This window comes from Meleagris gallopavo, chromosome 1 (assembly GCF_905368555.1).
Source record: "Meleagris gallopavo chromosome 1, MGAL_WU_HG_1.1, whole genome shotgun sequence".
In the NCBI taxonomy this organism is placed as follows: domain Eukaryota; kingdom Metazoa; phylum Chordata; class Aves; order Galliformes; family Phasianidae; genus Meleagris; species Meleagris gallopavo.
Window position 1 is genome coordinate 139,266,367 of NC_139404.1, and position 25,496 is coordinate 139,291,862.

General features: G+C 34.7%; 1 long non-coding RNA gene across 1 annotated transcript in view; it reads left to right on the forward strand.

Annotated features, from left to right (window-relative positions):
- Window positions 1–14,953: 14,953 nt before the first annotated feature.
- LOC146545641 (uncharacterized) overlaps window positions 14,954–25,496 on the forward strand; it is a 51,181-nt gene continuing 40,638 nt past the window's right edge. The window contains exon 1 of the long non-coding RNA XR_014880840.1: window positions 14,954–15,057. This is a non-coding gene — a long non-coding RNA (uncharacterized LOC146545641). The remainder of the gene's footprint in view (window positions 15,058–25,496) is intronic.

Consider the following 25,496-nt stretch of genomic DNA (forward strand, 5'->3'; position numbering starts at 1 on the left):
CACTACTCCTTCTTTCTTCTTAACCAATAACACCAGTGATAAAGACACTCATAGTGGTTTTGTGAGAAGCTTCTATTATGCTAAATTCAATTTCCATAGTTCTGTCATCCCACTCTGAAAGAATCTGGTGCTCAGAAGGAAGGGAGGTATCTGACAGAAAAAAAGCAAGTTGGATTTTTCCAACTCCCTAAATCTGAATTTAAGTTTTACGATATGTTGTGTATCTATGTTAAAATGGTTGAGAGAAAATTATAAATAAAGTATAACATTTGCAAAAATTTTAAAGGCTTATGCAATCAATTTCATTCTGTGATGAATGCTTGTTCAAAGGCGGCAAATCAAATGCAGGGGTGGAAGAAATAAAAAGTTTCTTTGGATGCAAGCATTGTGTATAGGCTTACACAATACCTGTAATTTCATTATCAAGCAGAAATTGATAAATAACAGGAGTAGATAATAGGAAGGAAAGGATGTCTAGAGTGCATGATGATCATTATATACTTAAGAATTAGCCCTGGCTTCCTTAGTATTCAGCAAGAGGGATGACAAATTCTTGAAGTTTTGTGGTATGATAGGATGTTGGTAGCAAGAAATAACTAAGTACATTTCTTATCTGGAAGTTAGAAAGAGAACATACAAGTGATTATATTTTTAAAAAAGGAACAGTTAGTCATTCTATATAACCTTGATTTTATTTATATTATCTATTTACTTCCTTTCTTCAAGAAATTTTCATGTTTTGCTAAGCCACTTCATTTACCTTTTGGAGATAAATACAGAAAGCTAATAGAGCACCCAGTCAGTATATTATTTTCTCAGATGTCTTGGTAAAAGTTCAAAGTATTGCTTATTAGTGATCCTCAGAAGATTTGATAAAGTGCAGGAATGCATCTAAGCACAGTTCATACTACAGTCTGCCCCACACCATCCTGGCACTAGCTCTTCTCAAGATGCTCTGCCCAGCCCAGCCCCAGGCATACATCCAACATAGCAACAACCAGATAATCAGTGTGTGATTAGCACTGCCTGGGCTGAAACAAAGAAAAGGGGAGGGTGCAGTGCAGTGCTAACTCAAGATATACAACGTTGCTTTCTATTTTGATAAAAGAACTAAAGAATAGGTTTCAAGATTTTTTTTTTTTTTTTGAGTGTGTGTGTATTTGCAACTCCATTTTCAGTTAACATTAAATACATTATCTGCACATTTTCAAATGGAACATAGAGTTGCATTCAGACGTTCCATTCAAAGAAAAAAATGATTGTGACTCTCTACTAGACTTTTATAAGACTTATCTTAGCAGAGAAAAATGACCCTCACTTCACAATCATACCTTATTCTTCTCATCGTTTTTTTGGCAGTAGGTACATTTGTGAACAGCTTTTTTCAAGGGTGAAGTACAGGAAGAGTAAAATTTCATTAAAAATCTCTCACAAGCACTGTGAGAACTTACTAAGAATTGTAATCACTTCTATCAAACAGTACATCGATATTTCACAAAAATAAGGTCAGATATCCCACAAGTTTTGTGTTTTATTTCTCTCTTTTTTATTATTTTTAATAAAAATATAAAAGATGATGTTTTGATACTTATATACATTAACTATGTTATGTATTTTATATACAGCAAACAATAATTTCTTTTCACTCGGTGCAGCCCAAACAAGTTTGGGCATCCGTGATCCAGTCCTTGTAGCTACTTCCAGAGGAATGATGGAAGCACTTCATGATTTATACAATACAATATGTATTGTAACTTGAATTAAATTATAGAGTGCTGTGAATAGACATCATTATTTGTGGATGTGCTCTGTGGCAAGTGAACTGTCTAGAAATGATCATAATGTAAATTAGATGAAGACTGTTGCCAAAGAGGAATTATATACAAAATTTTATATTCTTAGTGCTAAGCTACAATAAGTTAATGCTCAAAAGGCATAAAAAGTAGAGGAATTTGGATGTGGAATTTGGATCCCACAAAATATTAAAATATTTGTGTTCTATTTCTTCCTTTCTTCCTAATTACAATGTTTTGTAATAAATGTAAATATACATATACATATATGTTTGTTACAAAGGCACATAACAAAACACATAGTGTAACTCAAAGACACACAAGATATCACTATAAAAAATTTAATGGAATAATCTGAAATTAAACAATTTTAGTCATAAGAACAAACTTGACATGTGATTCTGTGACATATACTTTACTGAAAGTGTCTGGGCTTCCCTGAAAAAGAACTGATTTATTCCTTTGTAAACATTGTTTTGCAGGCTGAAATAGGACTAAAGTCTCATTGGGAAACACTGAGAATGGATTTAAGTAAAATGTATGAAGTGCTGTCTAGTAAAGCAAAAAGTATTTATAAAATAAATAAACTATCCAAGCAGAAATTAACAGCCTCACAATGAATTGCAAAGGAAACTATACACAGAAGTGAGAAAGAGATTCATTGACTTTACAGCACAAATAAAATTGCTGAACATGTGTCTTGTTACTTGTTACATTCAGAATTGAATGAATAATTAGGAGAAAAAAAGTAATGAATAATTTATTAAATGAATTTAATTTGTTGTTTTTTTTTTTTGCTACATCCTCATGATCACAACTTTCTTAAATGTATTCATTATGCAAATTAATTCTACTAATATTCATTTACATTCTTAAAATGACTGGATTTAATTATCCCAAAGATATATCATTTATAATATTTGTGACTGGTCAAAAAAGTCAGACACAATTGCTTATATCACCTGACTGGATCGATAGCCAGAATTAGTAGAAATGTACAGTAGTACAATTATTGCAATGTATAGTCGAGTACAAGCTTTTAAATGCACCTTTAAATTCTTATCTGAAGTGTAAATCCTCAGGCATTTGCTTGCAGGATACAAAGCCAAAGGGATTTTGTTCAAAATCTGAAATGAGCTGTAGTCTTCCAGCTCTAATTCTGTTTCTACTTTCTACAAGCTGAAATAGTTTAGTAGGTGTCTTGCTCCAATTTATAAGAGGGAGATGAGGTTCTTTTAATATCTGTATGCCCACTGTGAGATAAAGAAACAATGGTTCAAATGTTGGTCCAACCAGTTTATTATAAATCCTAATCAGGGAGACAGGGAAGGGGAGGATGGCGATAGAAAAGATAGGAAAGAAGCAAGAATCGCGTAAAGTGGGGATAGTCACCACCAGGATCCAGCAGTGGTCCCATTGCACGATGTTTCAAAGGTCTGAGGCAAAAGCAGCAGGGGGGGAGAGCAGCAGCAGCGTGACCGGCCTTGGGCAGCAAGCAGATAGCAGGAAGAAGTCGCAGAGCCAATACAGGAGGAAGCAGCAGGACTCAAGTAGCAGGCCCAGGAGAATCCGTCAGCATGCAGGAATTCCATAGTAAGGAATCTGATGGCAGATACCTTTGTTCTTCTTCAGCATCCTGGTAGAGTGCAGAGCAAGTCCAGGAGGGATAGAGCACAGAGCAAGACCAGGAGGGAGAGAGGCAGGTCATGAGTTTTGTCACGGCAGAAACCTCTTCTTCTTCGTGAGGAATCTGTTGCCAGAAAACTTAAACCTCGTGGTTGTAGGTTTCCTTTTTATCCTTCTGCCATCGTGGCATTCCTGGGCACTTGAATAAGAGTCATATGAGTGCCCCCTGAGATGGTCATCATCCTTGAGATAAACCCACACAAAAGACCGCTTCATGGCTATTAAGCTGCAGCTTATCTCTCTCTTGTTGCCCCTGGCCTTGTCCACCTGCGTCTCTCAGACAAAGGATTTCTCAACCCTTGCCCAGGACTTGCTTGGACTTGTTCATATGTGTCCCCAGCAAACTTTGAGATGATGATGTAAAAGAATAATCTCTTACACTGGGAAATGAGCCCTATCACTTTACTATGGAACTATTGCTGACCACTTTTAGGAACGTAACTCTAAGACAGAGTGGCCATGGGTACGGCTCAGAACAAATACTCTAATATTTTTGGTACTCAGAAACAAATAACATGAAATATGAGATATCATTTATAACTTGTATATAAAGAACAGTCCTTCATAGTTATTGCAGTGCATGGAAAGAATTGGCCGATTATTTCTTGAAAGTAACTCAACAATTATATTTTCTGCTTGTCCTTTGCTCACATGTTCCAACATTTCTTTATCATCAATCATGTTGAATGTAAGTGACAAATATCTTCTCTGCTCTAGACAGAGAATTTTCTATTTTTATTGATAACAAAAAGCTGATTAATATTCTGTTTCTTTTTACTCCTTTGCAAGTGCACATGATCAAGACTCAGCAGTGTCAGAGACACTGCATTTCTGAAGATCTTTCTCTGTAACTGAACCATGTGAGATAATGCATCTGAAAAGACATTTCTGAAGGAATATCATCTTCAGCTACGAAGTTGTATTGATATGGGCATTTCCACCTAACCTTTATAACAAACAGATAGCAATTTACTTATTTTATCTCTTTAGCTGAGAACATTAGGAAGCAATGTAAAATATCCATAGTATATGGGCAGTCATAGAAGAAGTCTAGAAAGCTTTGCTGAAAATGGATTACTTAACTGTCATGTCAATAAAATTATTGAAGGAGTGTAAAAATGTGCAAGAGATTACTTTTTCATCAACTCTTTCACTTTCTTTCAAATTTATAGACACTGTGCCTTAGTTCATTAACAGGAATGATTTTACTTGAAATCCATAACTCAAAAGTTAGTTAAAATCTCATTTACATGTATATATATAAATGTACAATATACGTGTATTTGCATGAGTATGTGTTGTGCATATCTATATGTACATTTTAAACCTCAGGATTTTGGTTTTCTTAAATAAAAAGTGATGCAAATATTTATTTGGCAAGTTTTATCTAAGATTTGTGCTCAAAGTATGGCTTCTGTCACAATTCATGGTATAAATTCATTTTTTGTAATAAGGGCCAAAATCCTTGCAAGAACATGATTTAGAAGCCCATGTTGTAGCTCTTATTAAAAGTCTGTCTTTGATTTTCACTGTTCCTTATGACATTGAATCTATTACCTCTGGAATATCTTGGCAGAAAATAAACCAAATATTTTAATTTTTCTAATTTCAAACTCAATAAATTCTAAAAAGTGTAAAATGAGGTAAAGTAGTTATAACATATTTATCTCTACACTGCACAAAACTGTTACAGTATAAAACACACTGAAATGAATTTTACACTTGCAGGGCTTTAAATACGGAGTAACCGATGTTTTTGTTTTATGATCAACTTTTTTTTTTTTTTTTTTTTTTCCTGAAAGAAAAAACTACTGTAACTAATACAACTTTGGCCAGATGAGAAATCAAAGATAATTGCTTTTGTTTACTATAGAACATCAAGTTTGGTTGATTTTCAGTAGTCCATGGAATCTGGAATTTTTAGTATTGCATGTCACATGCAGCTTATAGGTATTATTCCAAAATACAGAGTACTACAGCTGTCAATTTAATCTAACTTGAATCTTGTGATATAAAAGCAAAAATGTAAACCTGAAGCTATGTATTTTTCTCCATTTTACAGGTTCTTGCTTCAACCTTAATGAGTCCAGGTTAAGAAGTTGTTGAAGTTAACTGAGTAGTAAAGAAACTATTCTTGTTACTGAGATATAGGTCTCATGAAGCTTCCTATGGCATGGCATATCTGCAACATTTACCAAACTCCTTTGAGGAATATGGATTCAAATTTCATATATGTCTCAAGGAAAGGACCTGAAGCCAAATTTTCTGTCCAGTATTAATAGTATAACAACTGCGATGGCCAGTGATATTCATGGGGTAAGACATCACATATATGGGCTGTCATTCTTGCAATTGGAGATGTGGGATAATGCATTTCAAAACCTGAATTCCACACCCTCCTCCTGCCCATTATGCTCTGTAAGTTTGCTCTACTACAATGTAAATTGAAAAGATGCATAAGTAGCTTGTGTGGTCAATATTGCTGCTTTGGTCTATGTCAAATCAATAGCTATGACAAGCAGACTCAATTTCTCTATTTAAGTACCATCTATTTAATAGTTTATTATTTCCTTTATAAAAATCCGTTGTGAATACATAGCCTTGTTAATTATGAGCAGAAAATGACCCAGTTTTGAGTAGATAATATCATCAGAATATTAGAACAGGATTTCAGACACCGGCCTACAAAATTGAATGCGCCAAGCTGACTTCACATGTCTTTTTGCCTCAGTTAGTAGAGGCAAATGTAATGAATTAAATGAAGACTTTAAAACACATTAAAATACAAGGCTATATTCTTTATGGGTTTGATGCTATTTTCAAATTAGATGAGCAGTAGGCAAATCAATAACTTATGGGCTCACATGCTTGACTCCTTAGCAAACAGTCTCCTGTTTCTTGGGAGATTTTTTTGGAAATAAATGAGAATGTCTTAGAAATGTGCAGTTTACTATTTTAATGTACAATTTATGAGATTTATTATTTCAGTTTCCAGAAGCAGTTTGTAGGACATAAGGCGGCATTACTTATTCAAGATGCTTTCCATTATCCACAATAAATTCTATAAAAATAATAAAATATATTGTTTACATTCTACACTTTAACAATTTTTTTTTCTATGCAAAATATAAGAGATTTAGTGAGTAAGAAAGTATCATTCTGGCTACTGAAATGTATTTCTAAAGCAAGCTGGTGAGTGGGTGGGGTGATTTAGATTATCTGCATTTATACTAAAAAAAACACTAAATTCAGTCAATTAATTTTCCTCATACTAATAGAAAGCATCCAAAAAGATGTTATAGAGAGTGTCATTTTATAAGTATATAACTTTTCTTGATAGAGAATTGAGCAATGTCTAATTGGAAACATGGAACAGCATTCTGGAAGCCAGAAAACAAGTTCTGTTGGAGGTTTTTGTCAGCAAACAGCTGTGTAATATTTAGGAAGTAATATCTCTACTGTGTTTTTTCTTTGTTCTTATGCATTTATCACTGCATTACAAGTTTCTTATAACAGAGATATGGTATTTTGATACTGCATTCAAAAACTAGCCGAATATATGTGATTCATCTTTGCTAAAAAAAATAGAAACATGTAAAAAGAACAAAGTTGGTTAAATTGCATTTTTTCTTTCATTTCTTTTCTTCTTTATTTTTCTGTTCACCAAAAATTCGATCAGTTCTTATTTCAGCTTATTTCTCCACACTGTTAGTGCATTACATAGCAAAGACTGAATCACTGTAAAAGGAAGTTTCTTAGGCAAGAACTTTAAAATGCAAAACCTAACAAATGTAAAGCTACAAACTCTTGTAGTTCAAGGCTTAAAAAACAAAAACAAAGCAAAAAAACAAAAACAAAAAAACAACCAAACAAAAAACAGCAATTCAACAGATAATTTCTATTATCTCCATTTAAATGTTTCTTGTGTTATACCATTTTATTTCCAAGAAGGGAAAAATTCACAAAATCATTGAGTTCTGGGAGAAGAAAATAATACCATTTGAATATTCACATTAATAGGCCTTGCTAGCAGCAGGGTTTTTCAATTTTAAACATTCAAAATCAAGTGTAGGTTGATACAAATATTCTGGTTATATTCAAATATTTTTAACCATGAATGAGATATTATGAATTTTTCCCAAAGGCCAAATAAATTTCTCATTTAAATAGTTATTACTTTATGCTCTAGGTATCAGATAAAGTTTTAGTTGCATAAGATCTGCATTTGTCAGATGAGAGGAAAAGTTAATGCATCCTTAAAGTAGCATATGCAATTTATACTCAATAGCACTGTGCATTATGGACTCTTTTGGAAGAGTTTAATATGCTAAATTGGGACAGTACAAAGTAGCTGCCTGATAACATAAAAATATCTTCAGCCTTGAAAGCAGCAAGGATGCTGTAAATCTGTTGAACTTGGCCTTACTTTTTCTTCTCAAGATTATGCTATATCAGAGGAAAGGCTGAATGACTCTAAATTACATTGCTTCTACTAAGGCCTCAGTATCAGACATTTCATTTACCGATCTGAATAACTATATCTAAAATGCTCTTGTAATCTGTGAGGTAACAAGAACAGCAGGATTACTTCTAGCCCTAGAAAATGACAACATGCGGAAAATGATTCAAAATAAATACAAATAACAGTGTATACACAATATGGAGCAAAAGAATGTTGTTATTTCACCTGTATTATGAAAGGATTTTGGAAAAATAAAACAAAATAAAATAAAAAGCAAAACCAGTAACGATTAGAAACAATTACTAATTTCAGAACAAAGAATTACGAGGAAGATAAGAATAGGAGTATTTCTATTTGGTAATTGTTGCATTGTTACTATTTTGGTTTTTACAGCTAGGACTTTGAACCAAAATGACATGTATTATGAATAATTAGGAATTTTATTAATTCAAAATTTGTTCTGAGATTTATATGGCTTACATTTTTAATTAGTGTAATTTAATTAATTAATCAGTGAAGTTAATATTTTTCTTGCTCATGATTGTTAGGCGATATGGTATTTTTGCATTAAGTAGATATATCTAAGATGTTTTCATTTATGTAAAAATCAGAGGAAAATATTTTTTCCTGAGGACAAATGCTTGATGAATGTTATTAGTATATATAGTGTAATCACCAGGCCATTTGATGAATGAAAGCAATGATATAGAGGATATTGACAGGTGAGAAGGCAAAGCTGCCTTTAAAATGAAAGAGCAGCAGAAATTGCTGAAGCTCCACGTAGGAATAGGTTATAAGGCAACTGAAATCTGGAAGACTAACATAGGTGACAATGTGGTAAGTTTCTGATCAGGAAAAAGTAAATAATTCATTTTTCAGACAGCTGCATGAAGCTCCACAAAGTATGGAACAAGCAAGTGAGGAGGTTACAGGAGAGCACTGTCGAAAACTTGCTAATGAAAGTGACTGAGAAACAAATGAGAAATAAATGAGGTGTTTTGGAATCCGTATTTACAAACAAGAAAGAACCAGGAAGGAGCATGAATAGCAGGAACACCTTTGGCAACACTGACTGGTCATGTTATTAAGGCTCTGCAAAGAAAAAGCTGGGCTAAAGCAAGAGTACAACTCTGCTCTTCAGAAGGGAAGACATTGGTCTGTCTACTGATTTGCTTGTAAGAACCACATTGTATATGGCCCTGAAGAGAAGAAAGGTGGTTGATTTTCGTGGTTGATTTTCAAGAGTTTCCTGCACCAAGCTCAAGAATGATCAATCCCAATCAGCTTACAACAAACAAAGACATCAGGAAGCTGCATGCATGAGCAAGGAACTCCTTACTAAACTCAGACATAAAAAAGAAGTGTACAAGTTGTGGAAGCAGAGGCGGATGAATGAAGAGATAGTATTCAAGTATGTAGAAATAGGATTAGGAAAGTCAAAATCTACCTGGAGTTGGATATGGCAAGGAATGTGAAAGCCAACAGAAAAAGCATGTACAGGCATTTTCATTGCCATCAAAAAGAAGCCTAAGGAAAATGTAGGTATACAGCTAAACTGGACAGGGGACCTGGAGAAAAATGCACGGAAAAGGCCAAGATACTTGATATTTTATTTTCCTCTCTTTTTAATAGTAAGATTTCTTTTCAGGAGTAATAATTAATATGGGGCACAATATTTCTTCATGAAAGTCCTAGAATATGGAACAGAGTACACACTCAAAAAATTTACAAATGACGAAGCTATGAGGAGTGATTAATATACCAGAGAACTGTGCTGCTGCTTGGAGATACTTTAACAAACTAGATAAGGTCCTGGATAGGCCTTACAGAATCTCATAAATTTCAGCAAGGGGAAGTCTGAAGTCCTGGACATGAGGAGGAATAATCTCATTTACCAGCACAGGATCCCAACTGGATGGAAAACATTTTCAGAGAAGGACCTCTTTCGTCCTGATGGAAAAAAATAGCAGCAATGTGTCTTTGAGACAATGAAAGCCTACAATATCCTAGGCTGCATAAGGAGTTTTGGTAGCAGGTTAAGGGAGGTGATTCTTACCTCCTTACTTAGGCAGCATTGGTGATGTCACATCTGTACTGCTCTGTTCACTTCAGGGCTCCAGTGCAATAAATATGGAGCTACTGGACAGATTCCAAAGAAGGGACACAAAAATGATGGAGGGTCTGGTGCACCTGTTGTATGAGGGGAGGTTGAGAGAGCTGGGTGCCTGGAGAAAGGGAGGCTCAGAGGGATTTTATCAATGCATATAAATACCTGATAAGGGGGTAAAGAAATTGCAATTAGACTCTTTTCAGAAATTCTTAATGATAGGATAAGAATCAGTGAGCACACACAAGAACATGAGAGGTTCCCTCTGAACATCAGGAAGCAATTCTGTATGATATGGATGACAGAGCCCTTTCAAAGGTTTCCTAGAGAGGTTTTGGACTTTCCCTTCCTGGGTGACTTCAAAAGCCTCCAAAAACCATGTCTACATGGTCCTGAACAACCTGTTGTATCTGATACTGTTGAACCAGCGGACTAGACAGTCTCTAAAGATTCCTTCTAACCATTTTGTTATTTTGTTCTATACAAATGACTAAACTGTAAGATGTAAAAATATGATAATTTCATGGACTTGGTTATTTGAAAAGTGAATATAGGTAGCCTGTAGTAAATAGTTGCATCAATAAAACATGATTGTGGACTAAAATGAATGACTACATGAAACAACAAACTCTTCTAAGAAGCTAGTTGATATTTCAAGCTAAATATGGGCAGTAAAAATGGTATTTCTGAGTAAGCATTACTTTATATCTTATCAGAGAACATTTTACTATTTTAGTAATAATTTGAAGTGTAATCTTAAAGCTGTGTCATGATATAACACTGTGATATTTTACACTATGTACTCCTTCCAGACTTTCCCTGACAGTAGGTTAAGCAAATCTTTGCATTTCATGAGCAACAGGTACTGCACCTATAAAACCCTGGTATGGACATGTAGTACAATTTCAAATATATAAAATAATTTTCTGTAATAAATAATCAAATTATTTACACCGTGGAAAAAAACATCGTTGTAAATATTATTTATTGGATATTTTAAAGTCAAACATTTTATGTTCTTTATTTCCTAGATGATTAGAACTTTATACTTAAATTTGATAACAGTTTGGATCATAAATTGGAAATATTCTGCTGTCTACTACCATTTGACAAATCACGTCAGAAGGGAATAGTTGTCTTCCTTTTCCAGTATGAATACCGTTTATTAATGCAAGAAGTATCACACAACTCAATGCGTAAAAAATGGACTGTGTTATAAGTATCTGGTTAATTATGCAATATATTCAAGCTGATTTAGGATATGATATAGACTACTCCTATTACATACATTGCTCTATTTCTTTGGCAGCAGTTTCAGTCATTTTTTGTTCTGCATTGCTTTCTGTATCTTTCACACATCCTCCTTTAAATTGTATACTATAGCTATGATGGACAGTTTTACTTAATGGATAGAACATGGAAATACTTCTGGACTACATTTTTGCCAGCTAGTATGGATTTATTGGTCTACATACCCATAGAAGAGAGATATGTACCTAAGGAATTTTCCAGAAATTAATCAAGTGAAACTCGGGGGAATTACTAAGAATTTATGACTAAATGATTATAGGGCACTTGCTATGTGGCAACTAAAACCATAATAAAAATATTAACAGGTCTTGCACAGATGGTGATAAGGTATCACAAAATGGATCTAAATTAAATGTTGGACAGTGCTGTCCAGCTCATGTGGTAGACTACATCCACTCTTATGAGGGAAGTGTTCCACAGAAAAAAGCTCCACAAAACAGATTTGATTGATATTTATTGAAAGTGATAAGCATAGACATGAAAAAATGAAAAATATGATGATTGATTTAAATTATAAGGCAGATAGAGTTCTTTTCAAAAATAGTAATAAAAACTGACAACATTGTTTCTGATGATATATTGTTTTCACAAGAGTACTTGATTCAGTTATTGTACCAAATAGCAGTAGTCTCATTGACTGAATAATAGAGTACAAAAAAAAAGTTAAGGATACTTTTCAGAAAGTATTAAGGAAGTCTTAGCTTCTTAACTATTTGTCTCCAAAGCAATTGTATTGTCCTTTAATAGTGATGCTCCTTTCCCTACAGGACCTGCAGTTTCTTTCCTTGACCATTTTCTTTGCCACTGTGAAGATAATATCTTCTCTTTGGATAATGAAGCTTGACAAGGTAATTAACTACAGAAAATAGATACTAAGTATTATTGTTATAGAGTGTATTATAATACATGCATACATATATTTTAGAAAATGCTTGTCTACAAAATATTTGTAATCTGAATGAGAAAATAGCAATTAGTTTGGGGAGACTGAACAAGAAAGGATTATTTAAGTCAGGTATAAACATAAGAGAATATTAATAAATTGCCCAGTGAAATTCAGTTTTTTGGTCATGAGCTATGAATAATTTTGACAAAAAAATAAATTATTTTTCTTAGCATTTTACTGAACAAAAATTTCTGACTGATAATGAGCTGATTTCAAAATAGATTCTTACATTTAATAGAAACACACTATATGTAGTTTGTTAAAAATAATGCCTCCTATTTATTTCTATGGAAAGTACAACAGATGCAAAGAGTAAAGTAACATTATCTCATAGAGGAAATTCTCATCTACAAAACACTCTTTTTCAACATAGTAACCACTATTAGGTGACCTGCTCAGATGAGCTGATTGAGATGCTCTTCATTTTTTGGTGTAATGACTGTGCATGTCCATAGTGCCAGAGGCAGATGGTGGTATGGCAGAAGAGGCTGAACCTACCCACCAATATTCCATTATATTTTGTTGCTATGTGACAGGTGGCAGAAGGGGCAGTCTACATCTCTGAAGAGCACTAACACAACAAGGAACACAACCAGCATGTCCAGAATATTCTAGTCAGATTCCTAACACAGACTCCTAAGAAGACTCATAACAAAATATATGAATTATTGAAACTTCTCCTTTATACAGCTTCTTAGTGATTAGAAGATCTAGTAAGTATTAGTCTTAGTGGAAGAACTGTGACTTAAGCTCTCTTTTCTAAAAGGAAGTTAAAATTCCACACTTCATTCTCCTAAGTAAACACTGTATTTATTGAGCATCCGTGCTGCCTCAGTAGCTGTCAAGACTATGGATGTCTAACCTTTTGTCTTGCCCGGGCTGCATTGAGTAAAAAGGAATTGTTGTGGGACACATATAACATACAAAATATAGTTAATGTATATAAGTAGCTGTCAACGGTTTACCGGCTAGTTTGTCCCGTGACTAGCGGGGCAGAGGGATATGCAGATCTGTGCCTCTGGAAAAAGAAAACAGGGGACCCCAAAATAATTAAAAACAGCGGCAACGATCTGAGGAAAAACAAACTAATTTACTAAATATAGTATCAGAATGCAAGATAATACAATATAATTAGAATTGAAGCTAATAAATCAAATATAATGAGAGAGAGAATAAGTCTTATTACAAATCCATATTTTTCTCAAGGGGATGTGTTCTGCAATAAAAATGGTGAACAGTAAGCAGTTTCTTTGCATTCTTCAAGGAAATAATATTTTCTGAAACTATTTAACCAAGCATCAGAGCTTTCTTTAAATAGTGAGACCAAAATGGATGGATCTACTCACTGACTTTAAAGAATCTTCTAATAGTAGAACGTCTATTGACTGTGTCTGTGTATTTTCTAAAAAATACCTAAAATGCTTCTAATGTTAAATTTTAAGGCTGTGATTCTAGCAATATTTCCTGATCTAATATTTTATTCATGCTTCTAATGCTAAGTGATGAACAAGGTAATTGCTTACCACTCACTGGTCAATGCCTACCCAAATCCCTAGCCAGCTCCCTTCAGTTTTATAGTTTTTGTTGTTGTTGTTTTGCTGTTTCCACACAATGTTGTATGGTATGGCATATCCCTTTGGATGGTTTAGGCCAGCTGTCCTGGCTCTGTCTCCTTCCACCTCCTTGCTTCTCTCCAGCCCCCCTCACTGACAAGACAGTACCAGAAGCTGAAAACTTGAAACAGCCTTGTTTCTGCACAGTGCTCCCCAACAATTCAAATATCATTGTGCTTTTATCTTTGTTCTTCTCCTAAAGCAGGTACATAACTTCATACCAGAGAATATGAAGAAGGTGAATTCTGTTCGCATTCATGGGGGAGGTGCCTGAAGACTGGAGGATAGCCAATGTCACTCCGGTCTTCAAAAAGGGCAAAAAGGATAATCCAGATAATTACAGGCCAGTCAGCCTCACCTCTGTCCCTGAAAAGATGATGAAACAGCTTGTGCTTGATGCCATCTCCAGACAACTGGAAGAGAAGGAGGTTATCAGGAGTAGTCAGCACGGGTTCACCAGGGGGAGGTCATGCTTGACCAACCTGGTAGCCTTCTATGATGTTGTCACTGGCTGGGTGGATGGGGGGAGAGCAGTGGATGTAGTTGTGAGAATCCTTCTTTGTTTTTTTGGCTCAAAGCTTGCTTCCTGAGGTATTTCTTGTGATAAGACTCTGATTGATTTGTTGAGGAGGGAAGTGATGGGTGCTACCATGTGACAGTCGACATCACTTTGTGGACATCTGAAAGCCCCTTCCTCCAGAGCTACTTGCCTCCGGAAGAGAGTGCTCAGGAGCGTTTGCTGGCGGAAGCTCTGGCCTGTGACTGAATAGCTCCAGCTTGGTATAGGAAAATTGGGGAATGATACCATCATGTTCTGTGAAAAACAGGATGCAGATGGGCATCCCTGCTCCTTCTTATCTGCTGGCAAGGCCCGGAAGGTGGGAACAAAGGAGTTTCTGCTGAGATCCCAGAGCCAGAAGCTGCCACTCCAAGGAGAGCTGACTCAACCACTTTGGATTTGAGCTGTCACTCCAAAGGCAGCTGACTCAACCACTTTGAAAGCATTGAAAAGGGGCCATCATCGCTATGGTCACCGTTGTCGTCGTTGCGTCGTCGTTGTCAACAGAACAACAATGCCCGACAATCCACCACTACTGAAGCTCAATGACTGAACTATGAACCACGCTGGATCCATGGTGGTGACTATCTCCCTCTTGCTTCCTATAGAGACTCCTTGCTTCTTCTTTTCTATCGCTCTCCTTCCCTTCCCCATTACCCTTATTCATAATAATGTCCATCCTCCCTTTCCCCATCTCCCTGATTAAGATTTATATTAAACTGGTCAGACAAACATTTGAACTGTTGTTTCTTAATCTCACGCCGGGTATATAATATTAAAAGAACCTCATCTCCCTCCTATAAATCGGAGCGAGACAGTAGTCTACCTTGATTTCAGCAAGGCTTTTGATACTGTCTCCCACGACATCCTTATAACAAAGCTGAGGAAGTGTAGGATAGATGAGTGGACAGTGAGGTGGGTTGAGAACTGGCTGACTGGCAGAGCGCAGAGGGTCAGAATCCAGTTGGAGACCTGTAACCAGTGGTGTTCCTCAGGGCTCGGTGCTGGATCTGGTCTTGTTCAACATCTTCATCAATGATCTTGATGAGGGGACAGTGGCCACCCTCAGCAAGTTTGCTGATGATACGAAGTTGGGAGGATTGGCTGACATGCCTGAAGGCTGTGCTGCCATTCAGCGAGACCTGGACAGGCTGGAGAGCAGGCAGTAAGAAACCGGATGAGGTTTAACAAAAGTAAGTGTAGAGTCTTGCATCTTGGGAGGAATAATTGCATGCACCGGTACAGGCTGGGGAATGACCTGCTGGAGAGGAGCTCTGCGGAGAGCGACCTGGGTGTCCTGGTGGACGACAGGTTGGCCATGAGCCAGCAGTGTGCCCTTGTGGCCAAAAAGGCCAATGGTGTTCTGGGGTGCATTAAAAAGAGCATGGCCAGCAGGTCAAGGGAGGTGATCCCCCCCTCTACTCTGCCCTGGTAAGGCCTCATCTGGAGTACTTTGTCCAGTTCTGGGCTCCCCAGTACAAAAAAGACAGGGATCTCTTGGAAAGAGTCCAGCGGAGGGCCACAAAGATGGTGAAGGGCCTGGAGCATCTCCCCTATGAAGAAAGGCTAAGTGAACTGGGTCTGTATAGTCTTGAGAAAGGAAGACTGAGAGGGGACCTGATCCAGGTCTATAAATATCTGAGGTGTGGGGGGCAGAGTGGTGAGGCCAGACTTTTTTCAGCAGTGTGTGGAGACAGGACAAGGGGAAACGGCCAGAAACTACAGCATAGGAAGTTCTGCACAAATGTGCTCAAGAACTTCTTTACGGTGAGGGTGACGGAGCACTGGAACAGGCTGCCCAGGGAGATTGTGAAGTCTCTTTCTCTGGAGATATTCAAGGCCCATTTGGACACCAACTTGTGTGACCTCGTGTAGGGAGCCTGCTTTGGCAGGAGGGTTGGTCTTGATGATCTCTGGAGGTCCCTTCCAACCCCTACAATTCCATGATTCTGTGAAACCTGGGCACAGTTTCGGACCATAAAGTTAAGCTTTTTTTACTACTGGTATGATAATGAATTTTGTGAAAATATCCATCTTCACGTGAAGAACTGCAGAAGGATGACTTTCAATCACAAACTTACATAATACAACATACAATTAAGAAAATGGAATCTTGAACTTCATAGAAATACATTAAAATAAGAATGTAAGAAATGTTCTTGGGATCAGAGTAACTATCCACTTAGTCCTGCTTCCAATAATGGTAGTGGGAAATGCCATTTCAGAACAGCATAGTAGTAGTCTGGCTACTACAATCCATTCCCCTTGTAAACTCTGTTAGCCACAACTGGTGAAATAGTGATATAAGGTGCCTTCTCATGCACTAACTTTAACATCTGTTTATGTATCTGCTATTTATAATAATCCATTTTAGAACCTGTTAATACTAATTTATTTTTATGGCAATATATTCCAAAATTTGATTATCTAGTAATTTAAATTCTTTTTTTTTTTTTTTTTAAATCCTTTGCCGTTTTCGATATATACTGTGTACAGTGCCCAGTTCTGCTACTCATAATTTAAAAAGAAAGAGTGAATAGACAGGAGTGGGTCTAAAGGAGAGTCATGATGATGACTGAAGAGATAGAACTATTTTAAAACATTTGTGATATACTTTGCTCTTCATCTCTATTCTTCATGTTGAAAATTATATTGAAAATTATAACAGTGAGTCTTAATAATTAATTTCCTTACATTTTGTCCTGTGGTGTTCCAAGCTCTTAGTTTTCTCCATTTTGTTTATTACATATGTATGTACATTTAGCAGAATTTAAATTATAGTTTTAGAATTTCAGACTTTACAAGTTTCTCTAAGTCTTTACTACAATCACAAAACCAATTAGACAGTATATAATTACTGGTAGCACTCAACACTTGTAATATATATTAAGAATTGAATTACCAAAAGCCATGAATATTTAAGGGACTGAGTTTTAATACAAAGGCACTAATTGTTAATAACCTGGAAGGACACGTACATCTAAAAGAAAAGAAAAGAAAGAAAAGAAAAGAAAAGAAAAGAAAAGAAAAGAAAAGAAAAGAAAAGAAAAGAAAAGAAAAGAAAAGAAAAGAAAAGAAAAGAAAAGCCATTACATACTACCAGATTTCAGAAATTATGAGTAAGAAAATAATCTTACAGGGTAGTGAAAGTCAAAAGAAACATAGCATTCCATAAAATTATATATTGAAAAATAAATTCTGTGCAATTTCAAGACTAGATTACTCAAAACCTTTTAAGAATGGCAGTATCATGTTTTTATTTATCCAATTATCCCTATGATAATTGTCCACATGTTCTTTATAGGCCTTATTGCAGACTTTTATTATGTGTAGAGCAGCAAAACCAGTTAGTGTACTGAGGGTGGGTTCCTCAGATGTCACAAGTTTTTTCTTCAATCAATTTTGAATGAAGAGAGCAAAAGGCAGTATTTATATCATTTTTAAAGACTACAAATTAGAAAAGGGTTAGGTTTCATGACTGCTGGCAAGTACAATTAAATCATGAATGGTTTGTTTCTCTCCTTACCAGAAGCAGAACATATTTAAAATATGACAAGATGACGACAGAATGAGCAGTTAGCAATCAGCACCAGCTAGTACCCAGTGCTGATCCTATATTTGGATCCCTCAGCTGTCAGTGATTTTGTTCCTCTGTATTCTTTATTGGCATAATTTTCAAGTAACAAACATGAAAAACGCAGTAGGAACAAAAGAACAAAATAATTCATTAAGTTTTAAGGCAATTGTTTTATCGAAAACAACGAATATCTTGGACTAACTAAACAATGAGGTGGATAGAATATTAAATCATTTGTAATGGTTGAATACAAAGACATCTGGACCGTGCTTCTTTCCCATGGCCCTGGCCTAGACTACCTGTCCCTGACACTGTTGTTTTGCTGACATTTCTCCCTGTTTCTTATTATTGACAAACAACCATAATACAGGTTTGTAATTCTGGATTTTCTGGGTGAGTTTTTTAAGGTCAAGATACTAGAACAGTGTAAATACAGTGATTTTGCATTGTTTTCAAGTACATATACTGTTCCTGACTAGTATTCACTCTGACAGGAGAAATCTCTCATTCAAATGTACCAGATTATTTTATAAAACAAGGAAGAAGACAAAAAAAATGATCGTGCTAGTTCTGGAAGTCCATTATTTCAAACTACACATATATTTACAAAAATAGTTGAAGAGTATAAACAGTTGGAGAAAGCTAACTTCACTTCTATGTTGAAACAAATCTAGTACACTTGATATGGAGAAAATATAAATAAAGGAGTGTGTCCTTCAGTTTTATGTATCGTAGTGTAATTAGAGTGAGGTGCAACGAAGATTACAAAGTAATTTATAATCATTACTTGAGAAAACGGCAACTCTGATTCTTTGCCAAAGTTATTTATTTGTTCTCTGCACACAGGAAGGAGTTTTGTCATGTGATCTCTTAATCAAAGTGGCAGATCCTGCTTCACTTCTCCTCAGTGACATTAATGTTGATGTATTTCTATTTTGATATTTTTTGTGTTTCTGCATGCCACAGATAAGAGTTTCCCAAAAATATGGGGCTTTTTCTTGCATATCATCTGGGTGATAGCAGACTGAGTTGTTTTTCTGTTTTTGTCTTTTTTTATTTTTGCTTTTCCTTTTCCATAGGGAAAACTGATTTGTGCTGATAACATATAAGATGAATGAGGAGAAAAGTAAACAGTAGTGAAGTGTTCTTTGGTTTTAAACAAGCATTCTGTTAACTGCATAGCCCAATGTAAATAAATACATAAATGTTTATTTTTTTTCATTTCCACCATGTCAATTTTAATAACAGAAGGATATTTAACATTTATCTCCATGTATATACCTCATCATTAGATGAATATTAATTTATTTAGAGTTGCTGCCACTTTTCAAAATGCAGCAATTCTTATTTTTGGAGGCTTATGATTTTTTTATCATGTACATAAGCAAGTATGAGTTAGGGATAAGATAATAAAGAATAAATTGACAACATTTGAAGTATCAAGATGATTATAATGTGAAGGTCTATGCGCAGAATAATTTTTGGGTGAACAGAATATCAGAATACTAAACATTACATAGTTTCAAGTACAAATGTTAAAACAGGGTATGTTTTACGCAAAATGTCATCTATGCATAGATACATGCAAATAAAAAGATAACAAAAGAGAGAAAGAACAGTGCTGAAACAGTTTGACTATCATAGATTCATAGAGATTAGAGACAAAAAAGGCCTGTTAGGAGAATAAGTTGTCTGTTATACAAGATTGTGGCCTACCAAACAATCTGTGGTATTATGCCTCAATATCAAACTGTATTGTACTGAAAAAAAGTTTCCAGGAAGTAGATTAGATTCTGCAAATGAATATTTTTCTAATATATATATAAAAGTTTTGAAAGTATACTAAGTTAGAAGAATTCTGTATCAGAAATATGAAGATGCTTGGACAAGGAGAAAGAAAAAAATACTCCAAGTGAATAAGATGTTTATGACATGGTGTGGATTGTATTTTAGCATCAAATAAAAACCTCAGATCTTGTTTTTGTACAGTGGTTGTCTGTGGGAGTAATGAGATTTTACACAGAGGATGTATATGAAAAAAATATTTCACATATACCCATCTCTTCCTAATTAGGTGCAACTAATGCCAACCAACTCTCCCCAGTTTATTTAAGATCTTGCTAATAGAGAAATCTTATGCATAACTGCTGCAGTAGGATTTATGTATTGTGATACATTGAAATAGTAAAAGTATGATTTTATTCATCATACTTAGCCATGTATCTATTTATCTATCTGTATTGGTGTAGGTATTTGTTGATACAAATAGATGGATATAGAGGGATCAAAAGAAAAAGAAACACTAAAGATAACTTTGTTTGAGACACATGAAGTTATGAAAATCTGAGCACGCATTTGCTTTGAAAGATTGCAATGGAAGATTTAAAATGAAGAAATAAAATTTGATATTTCTGTTACATTTATAAGAAGCAATGCAAACAAAATGATTCTACTATTACAAAAAAGATCATTAAAGTCGACAATTGATTATTTTATTTTATGAATGAATGCAATTGTTTGGCAATTTATGCTAACACGAATGGAAAAAAAAAAGTAAAATAAATGTTCTAATTATTTATAATAAAACCCCACAATTCTTCTTGTATGTAATATATTTGGAAAGAATAAAGAAGACTATCTTCCATGATATGCAGTTTGACAAAGTATGATCACATCAAGGTGTGATGTACTGCATAAAGTATCATTTTATGGGGGAAAAAGAATAAGCAAACAAATACACACAAAAAAAAAGACACATTTCTTAAGGTGGAAAAGCTGAAATGAAAAGCAGGGTTAAAAAGTCACTTTCACCTCTATTTACTTTCCACTTTAGAAAATGGACTGTTCTTTTATCTGATTGATAACATTTGTTATTTTGGTCCTGGTGGCAAATTTTTCCATATGATTTTTGCCATTTTGGTGATATGTGTTTTATTCAATGACAGTTCATCATCCGTACATAATTGAGTACAACTCTGAGTCCAATGTCTCTTTTTTTTTTTTGACCACCAATATTTTGTAAATATGTTCTCTCTCGTATGGGATTTTGTATATTCAGATGTCTGCAAGTTCAATCTTGCAAATTGTATGTCTGGATCAGTGGAAATGACTTCAAATAAAAAGTCCAGCTTAAGAACGATTCTAACTATAAAAATATTTCTTAATTAAGACTTTAGGGCCTACAGGAACATTATATTAGAAAGTGATACCAATAGACGTTTAATCAACTTCACTGAACTAGCAACCCAATTTCTTTTCTTGTTTTACAACATACGTAGTAGAAAATATTTGAAATTGGAATTCATTTTTGTCCTCAATTGTCTTGTGACAGTTTTTATTTTGAGAATAATTAATGAAAATGCCTCATGTTTGTAAGCTACATTTAGGAGTGGGGATAATCTATATCTTCATCAAAAGTAATTTAAATACTTTTGTTCATGCTATTATTTCAAATCCCTCAGAAATGCTTCAAATGTTTTCTATTTCTTTTTTCCTTCTCCATCACCTTGTACAAGTGATTTATACCTGATAGCTATTTTTGTGACACTTTCAGTATTTTTATTTCCAATTGATGGTTTTTTTTTTTTTTTTTTTGAGAATCAACATCACAATCAGAGAATATACTTAAACAATAATAAAACAAAAATATTTAATTGTAATGTGCCCAGCTCCTAGAACTACGTTAAGAGATCCAAAATTGACATAAAAAGAAGGAAAATACAGCTATAAAACTAATTTCAGAGGCTGGATTGGATATGGACGATTTGATTTTAATATTTAATACCATGGACTTAATTCACTATTTGTTACTATAAGACATGTTTCATGATGTCACTTATTTCTTAACCATGGCAACACAGCAAAGCTTTTCCTGGTGCCTTAATTATAAAGAGGACAGGTTTTGATGGCAACAGCTTCCAATTGTGCCTGTTCATCAAAGACAGCATTCTGAAAGTAATGCCTTCTCTTTTATTATGTTGGCCATTTAAAATGGTTCTTCCTTGTTCTATCACTATCAGATCTTGTAAAATCTTGGTATCCTTCCTAATTATAAGCTCCTTTCAACTACTGAAAGGCTGCAATGAGGTCTCCCTGGATCTTTCTCTTCTCCAGAATGAACAAATCCAGCTCCCTCAATTTTTCTTCATGCAAGAGGTGCTCCAGCCCTCTGATCATCTGGACTCTCTTCAACAGTTTCACATCTTTCCTGTGTTGGGAGCATCAGACCTGGATACAGTACTCCAGATGAGGCCTCACAAGGACAGACTAGAGAGGAAAGGATCACCTCCCTCTCCCTTCTGGCCACACTTCTTTTAATGCAGCTCAGGTTACCACTGGCCTTCTGGTCTGCAAGTGCACACTGCTGGTTTATGTCTAGCTTTTTGTCCAGCAGAAACCTCAAGTCCTACTCTGAAAGGCTGCTCTCAATGAATTCTGCATACACACATCTGTGATTGCCCTGACCCAAGTGTAACACCTTGCACTTGGCCTTGTCAAACCTCACTTGGTTCACATTGGCCCACTTTTGAAGCCAGTCCAACTCTCTCTGGATGGCGTCCCTCCCTTATATCGAGTTAATTGCACAACTCATCTGGGTGTCATCAACTTGCTGAGAGTATACTCAGTCTATGTAATTGATGGAGATGCTGAAGAGCAGATCCCAAGACCTCAGGGATACCACTTGTGACTTACTTCCACCTGACATAGATTTGTTGATCACAACCCACTGGCAACTACCATCTAAACAACTCTTTATCCACTGAATGATCCAGCCTTTAAATCTGCTAAATAATATTTTTTATTAAATATATGTGTTTTCAACAGTTACTCCTAGGATCTCAAAAAAACACTAGAACAGATTAGCATCCAAAAGACAACACAGAAGGTAGAAAGAATCACTGATGGTTACAGAGTACGCTGCAATATATAGTACAGCATACTGTTGTTCAAAATCACTCTATGAACTACTGAACATATAATGATTAAGTCCGCATTGAAGTTTGACATCACTTCATGGCTTACACTATGCTGACATGAGGTAAGGTATTTGTGACATTAAATAGCAGTTCTATCATATTACAAATATTCCTACATCTGTAGCTGATATGTAATGATTGCCCTTCTTATAGTAAATACATTCTGTATGTCTCAGAATATACCTCAGAATTGCCCACTGTTATGATGTGAAGATAAAATAGAAATATAGTTTTGAGACATCATATTGTTATGACATGTCCTTGCATAGCACTGATAAGCTCTAAAAAAAATTTCCTTAGCAATTTCTCTTTAATGTAAACCTGACATATGTGAAATGAATCTGGCATAACAACTCAGTAATCTGGATCTTCAATATATTACAGGTGTGCATCATTATCAACTATTTCCACTCAAACATCTAATATTAATGTAATTTAAGGGACAGAGAAATATTGCCATCTCTACTTAGCATTTTTCTCTTTATTTCACTACTTACTCTTTCTTCAGATAAAATATGACTTTTGAATATTTTTCAAGTTGCTGTTGCTGTGTAAAGTCACAGTTGTGTTTAAATTTGATACTAAATAAGCTTTTTTTTTTTAAATTGATAAACTTTTTTTTTTTTAATTAACTGTTGAACTCCTATCTACATTTTTCCTAATAATTATTCTAGATTCTGAATAAGCAACATAAGATTTTGGATATTTTGGACTGGGAAAGGCCTGTATTTCCTTTTGTTGAAATGTGGAAATATTCATAAAAGACTTGGCAGAACTGATGTAGAAGGCTGCAGTTGTTTAGCTGATTGCTGTTGGGGAGAAATTTTAACAGTGAGGGAAATACAAAAAGACAGTACAGTTAGCGTTCAATAGAAATGGTTGGAAAAAGAGTAGTTAAATCTGTTTCTTTTGTTCAGAAATGATTCCTGTGCAGCTGATAAATGATTGGTATCTCTGTCCTCTCTTGAAATGATTGCTTTTGTACTGAGCAATTCCTTCATTGTCATCACTGAAAACTCAAAAGAGGAAGTTTTCAAAACTGGAACATGAATGTAGCGGGACAGTCCCAGAAGTCTGTGGCTATTTAAAAACTTAAAAATAGTAAAAAAAAAATCAGTTCATGCAGTGAGTATTAATTATTTACATGGCTTATGAATTCTATAATACTGTCCATAAATAAATATCCCATGTTCTGAAACTAGTGTCCTGCAGAGATACAGTCCAGGTAGATAAATCACCTCTTTAATCTTTGGCATTAGTTAAAAAGAAGGAATGGCTTTCCTGTTTTATGCCCACTATAAAGTAGGTCAGTATCAATCTTATTTCAGTGATGGAAAGATCTTAGGATAAAAGCATTATTTAGTGCATGTTCCACTGACAAAATCAGTGTCCTTCATGGTGATGCTGAGCTATTCTTTCAGGTTCTTCATTTTAACGATCATTTGCGTATTTTTTCTATTATAAATATTTAGAACATCTGCGGTAGCAATTCGTAATCCTCATATTTATATTATTATCTATTATACTTTTGATTAGTTTACCACCAGAATTTTTAAAAATAATCCACTGAGAGTTACGCTGAAAAACTTAAAATGATATCAAAACAATGTTTAACCAACAGGAAAGTGCTCAAAGGAGAGCATCACAAGCAACAGACCATACATCAGCTCTCTAGCATAACTAAGTACTAAGCAATTTTTTTACTTAGTGGAAATACAAATGTATCTCATCATAATACTGAAATTAGATCTCAGCATTTGATTTTTTTTTTTGGTGCGCTTTTACTATTTTATTTTTATTACAACAAACTGTTGTTAGAATTACAGCAATTTTTTGTTTTTATCTTTTGTTTGTGGCTCTCTGAAAAATATTGCATCTGAATCTCTGTTCTTTTGAGAGGCTTTTTCTCTGACAGAAAGGGCCAAAAAGGGCTGTATAAGTAACTTATTTGATAATGAACTAATAATTTTTTAAAAAACTAAATAAACATTTTCATTTTCTCATTGCAAGAGATTAAATTATATGTGATTTTAAAGAAATCTTTGGGATTTCTTTTATATAGGGAAAAAATAAAATAAAATAAAATAATATGAGGATTTCTTCATCTACCCATAGCTATCTGAACTCATTCCACTTATCTGTTTTGAAAAATACATACTTCCCTGATTTCTTAAGTACTAATCTCTTTCAATTTATTTGCCAAGATTGAACTGAACAAGAGATTGCTGAAAATGCTGCAATAAATTTTATAGAATAATTCTCAAGGTAGCTTGCTACTCTGTTACAGAAGGTGAAATTAAACTAGATTTGATTGTATTACCTTCCTCTATTCGATGACAAGAGGCATTTTTAAATTTCTTATGTGTTATATAATGAATACTTAAAATTTGTAAAAACCAGTAAGACCATCTTTACAACATGAGCTGTCAAGCTTTTCAGGAGCTGAACTTTATAATTCTTAATAGT